Here is a 15,224-nt window from a genome sequence, read left to right as displayed (position 1 = left end):
TTTCCATTGAGAACCAGCTCTTTTGCTTATAATCTGACATTTCTGATTACTGGAAGAATTTTTACAGATAAGCTTCTGGTTCCATAATTTCAAACCTTGCTTCTTTTCCACTTCCACATAGTTTTGATCCTGCACACTATAGAACACACTCCTCTTACACCTTGATGTCACAACCACACGGGAGCCAGTAGAGTGGGCAGGAATACTCCTGGGAGGCATCTTCTGCTGGGATGGCTAGTGATAACCAAAGTCCCCATGGAGGAGCCTAGGAACCTTAGAAATATATTCCATTACATGTATCCCGTATGTCCCATATGGAGAAAAGCCATATGAGTGTAGTGATTGTGGGAAGTCTTTCAGCCAAAGCTCTAAGCTAATTGAATATCACAGTGGTCACACTGGTGAAAGGCCTTATCAGTGTAGTGAATATGAGAAGTTTTTGAGACAGAGCTCTTACCTTTTCTGACACCAGAAAAGCACTGTGAGAGAAGCGAATGTGGGAAAAACTTTGGACAGTTTTGTTTTTTCTTTTTCCCCATTAAGCTAAATGTACTCCTAAGTCTGTTTTTACTTTTTGGATTCCAAAACTGCTTGCAGCCACTCATGCCCTACCTAACTCAAAGGAAGAGTAACAGAAGGAAGTCAAATGGAAAGAAACAGCAGTCTTAATTGTGGTCAAAATATCTTACCTTTATCTCACCTCTGCAACCTTTACTGACACATATGATCGTGTGGATACATTTCAGGGAGGATGCTCACGCAGGGGAAGGGTCCTGAACTTAATTTAAGCTTCATGGTAAATTGATCTCTATCTTCAGAAAACAAAACTATTTTAATGGTGTTTAAAGGCATTTAACACAATAAAATATAGAATGTTGCTGAACTAAAATGATAAATTCTCTAGAGATTCCTTCCTTAGTTAAAAATGAAAAACAAAACACTCACATATTTTTTGCCAGGTATGTCAGCCAGTAAAATCAATTATCAAAATGAGATGTGGTCTTGGCCAGATGGCTCAATTGGTTGGAGTGTTGACCGGTACACCAAAAAGGTTGCAGGTTCGATTCCTGGTCAGGGCAAATACCTAGTTTGTTGGTTCAGTCAGTTGGGGTGCATATGGGAGGCAACTGATTGATGTTTCTTTCTCATATTGATGCTTCTCTCTCTCTCCTTCTCCTATCTCTGAAATCAATAAACATATTATGGAGTGAGGATTTAAAAAAATAAAATAAATATAGAGCCAGACTTTTGAATTGCCATGTTATTTAAAGATTGGTAAAAAGTATGTTAAATCATATTGTTGTCATTTAAAATATTGATGTTTTTCACAGATGACAAAAATAATTTTTATACCATAAATACAAACAATTTAATATTATTTCATCCTTTAACAATATATAAAGTGCATAATCATATATCAACTTGTACATGCACACATATGTACACACATACATGTTGGGAGGTATGCTCATAATCTAAGATGGACAATCCAAAACATTTGGGTGTCATTGAATGAGGCACTAAGAACCTCAAAATTTGACCCCATAGGACCCCATCTCTTTAGCTAGCCAGAATATTCCCACACCGTAAAATAAGTCTTTATATCCCCATCTCAGTGTCCTTATCCAAGTAAATCCTATCCCATTTTCCAACCTGGCATATCCCCTTTCCTTCTGGCACACTCTCTTATCTATCTTCAAGGACCTGATCTTTAAACACTCACTTGGCTTCCTCAGTTTTCAGAGTTCTCTCTTTTTGTTAAATAAATAGTACTTATTTATTTTTAGCAGGCCCATAGCACCAAGTGATAGCATACTTTAAGGCACCTCTTTTATTGTAATATATATATATATATATATATATATATATATATATATATATATATATCTTATTTTGCAGGTTCTCAAAGGCAAGACCTCTCTCTGGCACTTTGGTATTCCCACAATACCTAACAAGTCTAGGAAGCTAATAGATCCTCTATGAAGTTTTCTGAAATCAATACCTGTTTTGGAAAAAAAAAATCAAGTTAATGGGAGATATCTTTGGAGTTCACAAAACCCTCCTTTGGGAGAGGGTGTGTGTGAAGGCAATCATAATGGCAGCCTTTGTCTTCCCAGTGACTCCGTGGGAGGAAGCTTTCCCCTTTACACTCGTCTCTCCCGCTGAGAATATAGTCCTTCTGCTGGATAAGTAAGTGGTGTACACTAGAATCTCAAACTCTGACACAAAAGGGAAAGAATGACTTGATTTGGAGTCACAATGTGATTAATATATTCTCTTTCCCAAACTAGATGATTTTACCTCCTCAACAGTATTTTTGCCTTATTCATCGTAAGATCATGTTCACTAACAATGGCAAGATGGGAAGGGGGTGTCTGTTCATCTCACACTGGTATGGCATCTCTGTAGAAAGAAAACAAATTGATAAAAAATAAATCCTGTTTTTTTGTTGAGTGTCCTTGGGGGCTTGGCTCTTTGGAAGTGCACTCTCACTGTCCCTCGGAAGGTGCTGGTTCTTTTTAACAGCAGAGGTCCTCCTTGCTCAGCAGTCCTCTGGGACCCAGGAACTACTCACGCTAAAAGCCCGAGACTGTTGGAACTGCATGACTTACACGGATGATTGAAAGCCACTGTCTGTGCTAAAACTGGGCTTAGGATGTCTTTTCATCGCGACACATGCCAACATCTCAAGGTTCTAATTAGCTGCCAATCAGGGTAAAAAGATCAGAATCAGCAGCACTGAGTTACTATGTGGAAGTATATGCAAATCACTTGGGTTAAAGCTAAGAAAGAATTTGTACTTCAGGGAATAAAAAGCTACATTCATCTAGAATTATCAAATGCTGGTAAATGTACTCTTGACCTTGTCATGAGGCCAGACAGAAGAATTCTGTGGTCTAGAGCCCACATTTCCTGAACTCTGCTAAGGCAGGCGGGCTCCGGTGCGGCAGGCTCCCTCTGAGTCGCAGCGAGTGGAAAGAACCAAGCCTACACTAATCTGCGTGCGCCTGGGGTCCCAAGCTCAGGAGACTGGGACACGTTCTACCCTGTGCCACCCACATTTTCCCATCTGTATCTGCGTCCTACTGTGTTATCAGACCCTGCAGATGGAGCTTCCTGTGCCATTGTTAATTATTACTATTATTTTTATCTCTTCACCCATAATGTCTCTAAATCTCCTGGCATTGGAACTGTTGTCTTTGTTGGACAGAAATGATAGCCTTCTGAGAGGGTGATGGCGGCACTGCTTTGTGAGCAATGTGGCTACTATTCGAGTTTTAAAAAATAATAATTACGCCCTGACACTTTAAAAAAGTAAATTTCTTTGTAATTAGTTCTCGTGTTTAGAATTGCTTTGAAATTCACTAGCGTTTTTCCTTTAAACAAGGAGAAAAGACTCAGTTTGTTTCCCTTGTTTGGGGTCCTTTGGGATGAAAAGCTCTATGGAACTGTAAGCTGTTAGTAATCTGCCCCCTCTCCAGAATATGTTGACGGGGGCTCTGAAATATATATCAGTTGATGGTCTGTCTTGGCTCAAAGGAAGCTGCAAAATTATTTTTCAGCATGTACTTCGAATTTGCCTAACGCCTGTCTATTTCATAGAAGTAGAGGTGACATTCTGTGCCTGAAGCATCTATGGTTTTTTTTAAAAATGTTTTTTATTGATTTCAGAGAGGAAGGGAGAGGGAGAGATAGAAACATCAATGATGAGAGAGAATCACGGATTGACTGCCTCCTGCACACCCCACACTGGGGATTGAACCCGCAACCGGATCGTGGGAATCCAACTGTGACCTCCTTGTTCATAGGTCAATGCTCAACCACTGAGCCATGCCAGCTGGGCCACCTGCTGGTTTTAATAGCTACAATCAGGTTCATTCAACCATATAGATGCTACCTCCTAGATAATACCCAATGCTTTTCTCTAAGTGGTTTGTACAGCAAGGGTGGGGAGGGGTTTAGGTTCTGCCTGGATGCAGAAGGATTAGTCGTGCAGATTTCCTCCAAAGCTTTGCATTCCATAACAGCACCTTGCTGCCTGCTGAATCTTTTGCAGTTGCTTATAGGTATTGACTAGTAAGAGGAAGAGAAAGTCACCATGTCTTATCTCATGCAGCTTTACCAGCTGTGTGCTTAGTTGCAATTTTTGAGTAATACTTCCTTTTCCAAGGTTATGTTACAGCTGGTGTGGACTGATCCCAAACTATCCAGAAATCATGGTCTCCACTCCCAGTGCCCTCTGTGGGATATTAAGAACTTACATGTGTGTATCAGTGTGTTGGCCACTGCATAAACAGGACAGAGTGACAGCTCAAGATGACCCCAATGCAGGTGGATGTGTGGAAAGGGTGATGGGAACTAGCAACCGTTGAGCACCGCAGGAATAGACAAGGCTACAGATTTGCATTGTGTATCAGTTAACGTAAGTGCATTTGGTGAATTTCCATGTTTACCAGGGTGATATTTGTGGAAATTTGGAGTGTTTTCATTATAACTTGGAAAGGAATGAAAGCCCTAGAGCTCTTTCTAGTTCCCTGTCTCTGAACTCCGAGAGGATTTTAGGTGCCTCAGTAGCCTGGGTCCTGTCCAGGTCCCACTTGGACTGAGTCCTAAGTAGATCTGTGAAGCTAAATCTTCACCATGTGTTTTAGTTGACTATTCTCACCAAAGCCCCAGTGGTTTAAACAATGGTTATTTATTTGTTTACAATTCCTTGGTCTTTGTTTTCTTTGCTTTTCAGTTTTCAATGATTCTATTGACATAGCCTCTACCTTAGAAATGCTCTCCTCGGCCATGTCTAGTTTACCAATAAGCCCACTACAGGCATTCTTCATGTCCTTTACTTTGCCTTTGGTCGCTATCATTTCTTTTGGTTCTTTCTTAGGATTTCCATCTCTTTGCTTACACTGCCCATCTATTCTTGCATGCTGTCTTCTTTATCCATTAGAGCCCTTAGCATATTAATCATAGTGTTTTAAAATTTATGGTCTAATAATTCCATGATCCCTGCCATGTCTGGTGCTGATGACTGCTCTGTCTCTTCAAATTGTGTTTGCTTTTTGGTATGCCTTGTAATATTGTCTTGATAACTGGTAAAAGGAACTGCTATAAATAGGCCTTTAGTTATGTGGGGGTGAGATGTGGGGGAGGGGAAGTGTTCTATAGCCTATGAATAGGTCTCAGTCTTTTAGTGAACTTGTGCCTCTGGACTTTGCAAATGCTTCTTGGGCCCCCCTCTGCCCCAGGTGGGTCAAGATGGCTAGAGCAGGCTGAAGTTGGGATTTCCTTTCCTCCAAGAAAGTTAGGGTCTGATAACTAGTTCCTCCCGAGGACAGGCCTTGTGAAGAAGAACAAAATAGAAAAGCTATATATACCTCCATGTTCATTGCAGCATTATTTACAATAGCTAAGACATGAAAACAACTTAAGTGTTTACTGATGGATGAATGAATAAAGAAAATGTGGTATGTATGTACAATGGTGTATTATTTAGTCGTAAAAAATAATGAAATCTTGCCATCTGTGACAACATGGATGAAATGTGAAGGCATCATTCTAAGTGAACTAAATCAGATAGAGAAAGACAAATTCCATATGATATCACTTACATGTGGAACAAAAACAAAACAAAATAAAACCACGCTCATAGATACACAGAAAAAATTGGTGGTTGCTGGAAAGGGAGGGGGAGGGGCGCGAAATGGATAGAGTAAGAAAGATACAAACTTGCAGTTATAAAGTAACTAAGTCACAGGGATATAATGCACAGCATGCTGACTATGTATATCATAAAAGGCCTGTGGTCATGATGCTGGCAGCGTCCACGGAGCATGCGATATGGCCCTGATGGCAGGCTACGCCTAGAGGGACCCAACATGTGCACGATTTAATAGTGCGCTGGGCCTCTAGTCGTTAATAATACTGTCCTGCATATTTGAAAGTTGCTAAGGAAGTAAATCTTAAAAGTTCTCATCACAAGAAAAAAAATTCTGTCACTGTGTGTGCTGATGGATGTTAACTAGATTATTGTGGTGATCACTTTTCAGTATACACAAATATCAAATCATTAAGTTGTATACCTGAAACTGATATAATGTTGACTATCAATTATCCCTCAATTTAACAAAAGAAAGAAAAAGAGCAGTGCTCTGGCTGTTTCAAAACGGTTCCCTTTTCTCTCCCCAGCTGTTTACTGTGAGAATCTGGTTGAACCCTTTGAGGCCAATCCCACAATACTAGTATGGTGGGGCCCCCCACGACCGGGTCCCCTTGGAATCGGCAGCTCAGAGTTGTCAGCAAAGAGCCTCCGGCTCAGGTGCAGGCCAGGTTTTCTCCCCGGTGCCCGTTCCTGCGGCAGCTTCCTTGGCGTCTCTGCTCCGCTGGATTGTTATTTTCTACCTTCTCCTGTTGGTCCCTCCAGTCTTGGGGCAGCCATTTGCCCCTCTCCTACAGACTCGAGAGGAGTTTGTTTTTGAGTCTGTTCAGCTTTTTCTGTGTTGTTAGGACAGAATGGGGATTTCCATGCCGCTGGCATGCGGAACCGGAACACCTGCTTATGACTCTTGAACTTGGCTGTGACTCGGTAAGGCCAGCATGATACCCCCCATGTGGGGTTATCTTTCAGCGTGGCTCACCCACAGGGCAAGCAAATTGGAACTCAGCTGGGACAGCCAGCCACGGGTACCCGGTTGGCAGGATTCCCAGGTTACATTCCACATGGCCTCTCCATGGGCCAGTCTGGGCTTCCTCACAGCAAGGGGGTCCAGGGTAGCCAGGTTTCTCACATGTGGCTAGCTCCACCTCCAGCCCCCCCCCCCCCTCGCTCCCACCTCCTGCAGTGCAAAAAAAAGCAGAAGCTGCCAGACCTTTCCAAGGCTTAGTCCTGCATCTTGTGCAGGATCACTTCTGCCAGATCCGATTTAAGGGCAGGGGCTACACAGGTTGTGAGCACACACAGGAAGTGTGGTTCGTTGGGGTCATCAATGGAATGGTCTTCCAGTTTGGTTCTCTGGCTCTAGGTGGCTGTCCCTGCCTGGATCCCCTCCATATCAATTTGGCACCATCATTCTTCAAGGTTTTAGGGTCCTGCCTTCCTCTTGCCAGAACTTCGAAGGACTGAAGTCTTTCTCTTTAAACTTCGTCCTCCTGGCAGCTACCAGAGGCCCTGCCCTGCCTTGTTGGCACAGCCTTGATTTCCCCCAGGACTTTCTGAAGGCTGCCTACCAGTCGCCCAGCCGTTGGTGTGTTCCTGACTCTCACGCAGAAGCCGGGGTGCACCTCGGTGTGTGGACTGTGTGCCAAGGACTGTGGGCAATTTGAGAGAAAAGCATGGATCATCTTCCCTCAAAGCAGATTTAACTCAAAACGGGGGTTTAAAAAAAATTCTCATTTCAATCATTATTTTCCTATAAAGCTTCTCTATAAAAGCAAATGTGGGTAGGTTCACGGAATAAATGCTGTCCTATTGACTTTTTAAGATAGACTATGAGGCTCCGAGGACATTTACAGCTTAGTATGGCTGCTTCAACGGAGTCCCCAGATTCCTGGGGGCATGGGTGTCTTCTCTCACGCCACTGCCAGTCTGTTGGGTTTTTGTTCCTAGAGACTTTACCTCTCACCTTGCTTATCCTGCCATCCACCAGGCCCAGGTTGGACTGCATGATGGCCTGGGCCCCGACGGCGGTACTTTTGACCCTTGTTGTCTATAACAGCTTCCCTGTAAGGGAGGAGGGAAAGTACATTGTTTCGACATCCTCTTTCTGGGGCCCAAATCCTCTTCTAAATTTTGCTCCCTGCCTTCTGTGTAGTGTTTGCCCCTCCCACTCCACGTGCTTTCCCAGCCATTTCCTCTCAATAGCGCTGATGGAGAATACTCAATCAATCCGGACTGGATTGTGCTGTTTGAATGGAAGGAAGCCCAGAGGCCAAGGATCTCCCCCTCTGTCCTGTGGCCAGCATGGCCGAGCCCTCCGGGAGCGCTGGGGCACGTCAGCGGCTCCTCATTTCTGATCCCGGTATTCTGCAAAGTCTTTGAAGGCTGCGCTGCCCCAAGGCTGAGTCAGCCACTGGGGACCCAGTGCTATCCCCCCAGTGGAGAAGGGCTGGTGCGTAGAGAGCTCAGTGGTGACTTTTGGGGCGACCTCCAGCTCTTCGAGAGCCAGGAGGATTGCGTTTCTCCTGCAGGGTGACAGGAGGCTGGGCACCACGGTCAGTGTGTGCTGGGGATGACAAGTGCCGGGAGTGCATTGCTGAGCTCCACTAGGCCTGTAAGTAACTACAGAGGCATAAGGTTGCTCTTCCACACGGCGGCTCACATCTTAGCCTGAGTCCCCTGGTATTTAAATCCTGTCGCCTCTTCCCTAGATCCCAGAGGTCAATACTTGCCTTCTTTGTGTTGTTGAATTGTTGAAGCCCAGCCCAGCCAGTCCTCCTGAAAGAACTTAGCATTTTGGACTCAACTGAGATGCTCAGCACTTTTTATGTTGTTCTGATGACATGTTCAAACCCTGAGCGTCTCTCCTCGGGGTTCACAGTGCTGCGGAGACAGGCCCTAGGGGAACGTAAGATCTTGAGCCCCTTTCCTCACCTATCGCCCTGTCCCTTTGAGGGGTAGCTTTGGAGGCTAGCACAGCCAAGCTGCCTGTGGGCACACCTCCTTTTAATGTTTCTAAACCCAACATTAATCTCATTTCAGCAGGGGCTTTAGCTGGGTGCTCTGGGGCTGGGAACTCAACACTGGGCATGTCCTCGATCGCTCAGAGAGCCGCAGAACTGAATTCAAGCCCGATGCGCTTAGAGAGGAACCCTCACGCCGCGCTGGATGTGTTTTCTCACCAAGCTTACGTGGGAGTGTATGATTTGCGTTCTCTTGAGGGAGAACCAGAAGTCCACCTGCCACTTGGAACAGATTAGAGCAGAGCTAAGCATTGCTCCTTAGCAACCACTGCAGTGTTGGTGCTGGGGGGCGGGGTGGGGTGGGGGTGGGGTTGCCTGTAAACCTTGTATGTGATGTACACCATCTTCTTAGGGGCCCTCTGGGAGGGGCCATCTGAGATTCCAAAGTGGATTCAATTCAGTTCTGGTTTCATATTTTTAAGAATCAGTATATTGTAGGAGCAAAGTTTCTGCTCTTTGAAACACTAGTTCCTCCATGTACCAATTGTGTAACCTTAGTTACATAATCTCTTGGGGGGGGGGTGTCTCAGTTTTCTCATTCCTAAATATGTGGTAACAATAGCACCTACCTCAAGGGATGCTATGTGGGCTAAATGAGATGATGGTCTGGCATGTAGCAAACCCTCGGTAATCCCCTAAATAATGATAACTAAAATGCTAGCATTTGTGTGTGTGTGTTACTTAGTGTAAGTCTGGCACAGTATTAAGCATATTTACATGCTTTATGTACAAAAAGCCTATGTTACTATCAGCAGACTACTGTTAAGTAGCAGATGAGGAAGCTGAAACTTTTGTTTGAGTCCAAAGCCTATGTTCTAGTCTTGGCCATTCTCTATGTCCTGGTAACTTCTTCCCATTAAACTATAGGAATCCTGGAGAGGAAGATAATGTAATGACCAGTCTGGCTCCCTTACCAGTTCATCCGCCAATTTCCAAGTTGAAGTTAGTCTCTGACTTAAGCTTAGATCTGGCCCAGACTCCAGTCTAATCAAGGAGAACATTAGCTCTAGGCCAAGAGGCAGCTTCCTGCTGACTCTGCTTTGACTTCTGCCATAGCTGTGATAGAAGCCTCCGACTTGAACCCAAGTTCTGATAACTGGATCTCTGTCATATTTCTTTCTGTTTCCACCTGTACTCCACCCTGAACCTTCATTCCTCAGTAGTCATCCTCCACTGATTGCCAGTCCATGAAACTTCTTGATCCTGATCACTTATCTATTTAGACATCTAGAAAACAGTCTATTTTCTGGCCAGGATACCTGATTAGTCTGCTTAGTATTCCTCCTATGGCATAGAAAGTGTTGTTTCCTGGATTAGCCTCTTAGCCTGAATGGATCTTTTCATTCATTCAATAATATTTAGTGAACTTGATTGATTACAAGCCTCCTGATACCCACAGGGTCCTTTCATCACCCTCCCTTTTAGAGCCTCGCTTGAACAAACCCTCATTTCCCCTGAGAAATAGCTCCTGGTTCTGCAACAACTTCATTCTTATTTGCTTTCTGCATATTTTGTGGACATTCAACAATCTTAGGATAGAAAATTCTCGAGTGGTTGCTACCTGTCCCCTTTGGAAACTTGAGCTCTGAGGGCAATTCTAACCACTGAAAAAAGAAGTGGAGATAAATAAAGTGCTGCAGTTGAGGTATGCAGGGAAAGACTCCTCTTTCAGGTTTGTTTTGCTCACAAACTTAAAGGCACAGGATCACTTTAATAGGAAGTTTCATCTGCAAAGCAATTTTATGAAATAGGCCCCAATACTTTGGTTGGCAAGGGTGGCTCCTAGCACACAGAGAAAATGGCCTAGGTATTTGCTCTTTTGCTGATGTTAGACTCCCATAAAAAGATCTTGTTAGTTTTTTAATATAAGAATGTTCCATGGAAAATGGGGGTGAGGGGAGGTAGAAGAGGCTATAGGGGGATAAATGGAGATGGAAGGAGACTTAACTTGAGGTGGTGAACACACAGTACAATATACAGATGATTTATTATGGAATTGTACACCTGAAACCTATATAATTTTATTAACCAATGTCACCCCAATAAAATATTTTTTTAAAATAAAGAATGCTTTATGGATGTATTTGCCAAATTCATTTCTATATTTAACAGTGCCATAGCAGGGCTCCAAAAGGCACCCGTCATGCATTATGTCAGTGTGGCCTTGGAATGACAAACCAGGTAGTTAAGGTGATTAATGGAGGGTATGTTTAGTCACCACTTCAAATAAAAGGATGTCAGAGGGGTCAATAAGTAAACCCTTTCGGGAGGCCAACGTTATCACCCCATTAAAATATTAACACTATCCATTCCCTGGCTGCCTCACTAATCAATTCTTTTTTCATATTAATTTAGTTTTTAGGCCAGGCTGGTTTCCCAAGCTTGCCCAAGCAAACAAGATAAACCACAGGTGGCAGTCACATCAAATGATGGTCCTGGTTAGTGTCAACTCTCTTGCAAAACTCCAAGTAGAGCTCACGGGAAAGAATTTCCTTAGAAGAAAAATAAAGGTGCAACCAAGGGCACACTGAGACATTCCTCCTTTCCCGTTTGAGAAATCAAAGCATTATTAAATCTCACTCAATTCATCTTATCTCCATGGATCTGTACAGTCAGTGGGCAAAGTTCTCCTGAACAAGCCTATCTCAGGGTTCACAGATTATCCAAACACCATTTCTTCTCTGTACTGATTGTATCCTTCCCTTCCACCTTTGTCACAGTGATTCACACTTCCCTGCCAGGGAAACTGGATTTTTATTTTTTTTATTTTGGTGGGGTACATTGGGGGTCAGAGGAGAGGGTACAGGTTAAAAAATCAGTGAAACAATGATTGATACATCTTCTCAATTTAGCCACAAGGGGTCATCCAGTTGGGAGGGAAGCAGTGATTAATTCATTAAACTAAACCGCTTCTTTTTTGGGATAGTTGTGGTGCTTGATTTTTCCCTTTCCTTGGACTTTCTAGTAAAACTATTTTAAAATGGGTTGTTTTGGAACACATCATAGCATCTAATGAGAATCAATAAAATCTCTGTTAATGACATCCAAGTTTATAACTCCAAGTTTGACTTCTCTTTGATGCCCAGACTTCTGTATTTAATTGCCTTGGATTTCCACTTGGATTTGTAATAGACATCACAAACACATTGCTTTGATTTTCCCTCCCAGGCTGCTCCTCCCCGCCCCTAACTGCCCCATCTCATTGAATGGCATCATCCACATTTCACTAAGTTTGCTCAGGCCCCAAACCTAGGACTAATTCTTGATTTCCTCTTTCTCACTTCCCCGTAACTTGGCAATCCACTGGGTTATTTTGAAAATGTATAACAAACACGACCACTTCTCCTCACCTCCCTTGCTATCAGGGTAGTTCAATGCACCATCAATCATCTCTCACCTGGACAACTGCACAACTCCCAAACCTCCACTCTTGCCCCCTTTAGTATTATCTATAGTCAAAGTGATCACACGACCTCTTTGCTCAAAATCCCTGAGTGGCCTCCTGTTATATTTAAAATAGAAGCTAAATCTCTTATTACCATCTCTGCAAGGCCCTTACGATCTTTTTAGGCTCATTTTCTGCTGTTCTTTCCCTCATTCATGCTGCTCTAGCCACAAGGCCTCAAACATTTCAAGATCTTCCCATCTCAGAGCTTGTGTCCTTACTGTGGTCTTTCCTCGCACGTTCACCTGGCTTGTTCTCTCCCTTCATTTGGGTCTCACCTCAAATGTCTTCACCCCTTCAGAAATGTCTTTCTGACCACCTAGCCATAAATAAGTTTTAAAACGGTGTTTATATTCTGTGTTCCCTACTGGGAATCAGTTCCAAGACATCAGGGACCTTGTCTGCCTTCCTCATCAGTATCCTCAGCATCTAGACAAGAGCCTGTAACATATTAATGCTTAATAAATATTGACTGAAAGGATGTATCCATCTGTATATATAGTGTACTGGGAACTCAGTTGGAGAGAATTAGATGTATTAAAGATCAGCAAAGCTCTCAAGCCATGGTTCAATGTTTGGAGAACAGAAGGAGAGTGAATAAGGAAGAAGTTAGTACTGGTTGCTTAGGTAGCTACATTTTAACCTTTTCCATTTTTTTTTTAAATCCTCATATGAGGATTTTTTTTTTCTTCAGAGTGGAAAGGAGGGAAGTGGGAAGGGAGAGGGAGAAAAAAAGACATTCATGCATCCACATTGACTGGTTGCCTCCCGCACCAGCAACCCAGGTACATGCCCTTGGCCGGGAATCAAACCTGAGATCCACTTAGCCACACTGGCCAGGGATAACCTTTCCCATCTTTTAGTCAAAAGGTTTAAATTAAACTAAAATAACACTTAGTTTTTATTTTTTTAAAATATATTTTTATTGATTTCAGAGAGGAAGGGAGAAAGAGAGAGAGATAGAATATCAATGATGAGAGAGTTTCGTTGATTGGCTGCCTCCTGCACACCCCCTACTTGGCATTGAACCTGCAACCCAGGCATGTGCCCTGACTGGGAATTAAACTGTGACCTTGTGGTTCATAGGTCAATGCTCAACCATTGAGACACAGCAGCTGGGCTAAAATAACATTTATTGATAATTTATTATGTCCAAAGCATGAGAGCAGGGAACACAAAAGTTGCATTTAAAATGGCCCCAAATATGTGTATGGTGTGTGTGTGTGTGTGTGTGTGTGTGTGTGTGTGTGTATGTGTAAGAGGCATAGATCTTTATCAAAAAGGAGTAAGGAAACTTCTTCAACAAATTGCAGGTAGTCATTGCTTCAGAATCAGAATTAATGCATAGAAAAGGTATAAGATAGTATGTGTGTAGAGTAGCGATTTTCAACTGGTGTGCTGCAAGAATTTTTAAACATGCAATACCTATTTAGTCAAGGGTCTTGATCTCTTTTCCCAGAGATTGTCAAATGAAAAAATGACAGCAGCCAACACAATAGCCATCTGGTGTGAATTAATCAAAATTATACCATTTTTTTGTGAGATTGACCAAAAGTATAATATATTTTTTGGTGTGCCACAGAATTTTAGTAATTAGTTTATGTGTGCCATGAGATGAAAAAGGTTGAAATCGCTGAGTTAAAGTGTAGCTCTAGGACCTGCCAGTTACAAGTATGCTTCATGAGCAGCCTTCTCCTTTTGCTAAATCCTGAACAAACCTATTAGAACTACAATTAAACTCTATGCATAAGAAAGAGTGGAAAGCGTTTAGGCAATATATTTAAAACAGAGGAGAAACTCATATATTTTTGAATCTGTTGAGGTAACCTTTCTGGGAACTTGTGGGGCCATTTCTGGGTACCCATGGCATTCAAACTCAACTGCGGTTCTTGCTGCCCCTCTGTTTTATGATGAAACTAGAGGCCCTGTGCATGAAATCCATGCACAGGTAGGGTCCCTAGGCCTGTATGGCGATCAGGGCCAATTGGGGCCTTTTGGCTGCCAGCCGGGGCCTTCCTTCATTCTGCACCGCCTCCTAGTGGTCAGCACATGTCATAGTGAGCGATCAAACTCCCAGTCTCCTGGTTGAACTCCCGAGGGGACACTTTGCATATTAGCCTTTTATATATATATAGATAGTGCCTCAGAGATGTTACCAATGTTGGGTATTCACCTGTGACCCAGCACAGGAGGCGTCCTGTTACAGGGAATCCCAGCCCGCGTCTCTTTGTAGCAACTCCCGTGTTTTCCTTGGAGATGATACCCTGCAGCCAGAAGGACAGGTGGAGTAACGCAGCTCTCCCCAGTTATTCCAAAGCAGTGACCAAAATTTTTTTGAGAGAGATTACATGGGAGATTGGGAATTGTGTGGGTTTCATTGTTTACAAGAAGCCTTTCTTTCCTTCTCCATTCAGATTTCTCCTCTTTAAGTTCTTTCTTCTCCTTTATGTTAGCTCTTTCTCTTCTCCCTCTGCTCTTCCTGTCCTCTTTTTTAAAAAAAATTATTATTAATTTCAGAGAGGAAGGGAGAGGGAGAGAGAGCTAGAAACATCAATGATGAGGGAGAATCATTGATCTGCTGCATCCTGCATGCCCCCTACTGAGGATTCAGCCCGCAACCCAGGCATGTACCCTGACTGGGAATCAAACCGTGACCTCCTGGCTCGTAGGTCAATGCTCAACCACTGAGTCACGCCAGCCGGGCTTTCCTGTCCTCTTTTCCTCCTCTTCACCTCTGTCTGACGCCTCCCCACATTCCCTGGAGTTGGTGGTTGATGACAATCAGTGAGTAACAAGCAGTCAGAGAGATGTGTTCCAAAGTCAACGGTGGGAAACCAAACCACAGGCCACAGTGATGCTTTTCCTTCCTCTCTCCTTGTGCTTCTCCCCTGCAGGAACTGAGGACTTGGGTTTTCTGCCAGGGCCTGACGAACGATGCAGTGCAGCGGGAGCCAGAGGAAATAGGAAACAAATGGGACTTGACTTGCTCACACCCGGAGCTCATTTGTCAGAATACCCGGTTAATTTATAGCATCGTGACACGGGACGTCATATTTGAAGACACGGAATGAAACCAAGTAGGATATCGTGGTTTTCTAGATAG

The sequence above is a fragment of the Cnephaeus nilssonii genome (assembly GCF_951640355.1).
Source record: "Cnephaeus nilssonii genome assembly, chromosome: 1".
NCBI classification, from domain to species: Eukaryota; Metazoa; Chordata; class Mammalia; order Chiroptera; family Vespertilionidae; genus Cnephaeus; species Cnephaeus nilssonii.
The sequence above is the reverse complement of the archived record's forward strand: the minus strand, read 5'-3'. Positions refer to the sequence as shown.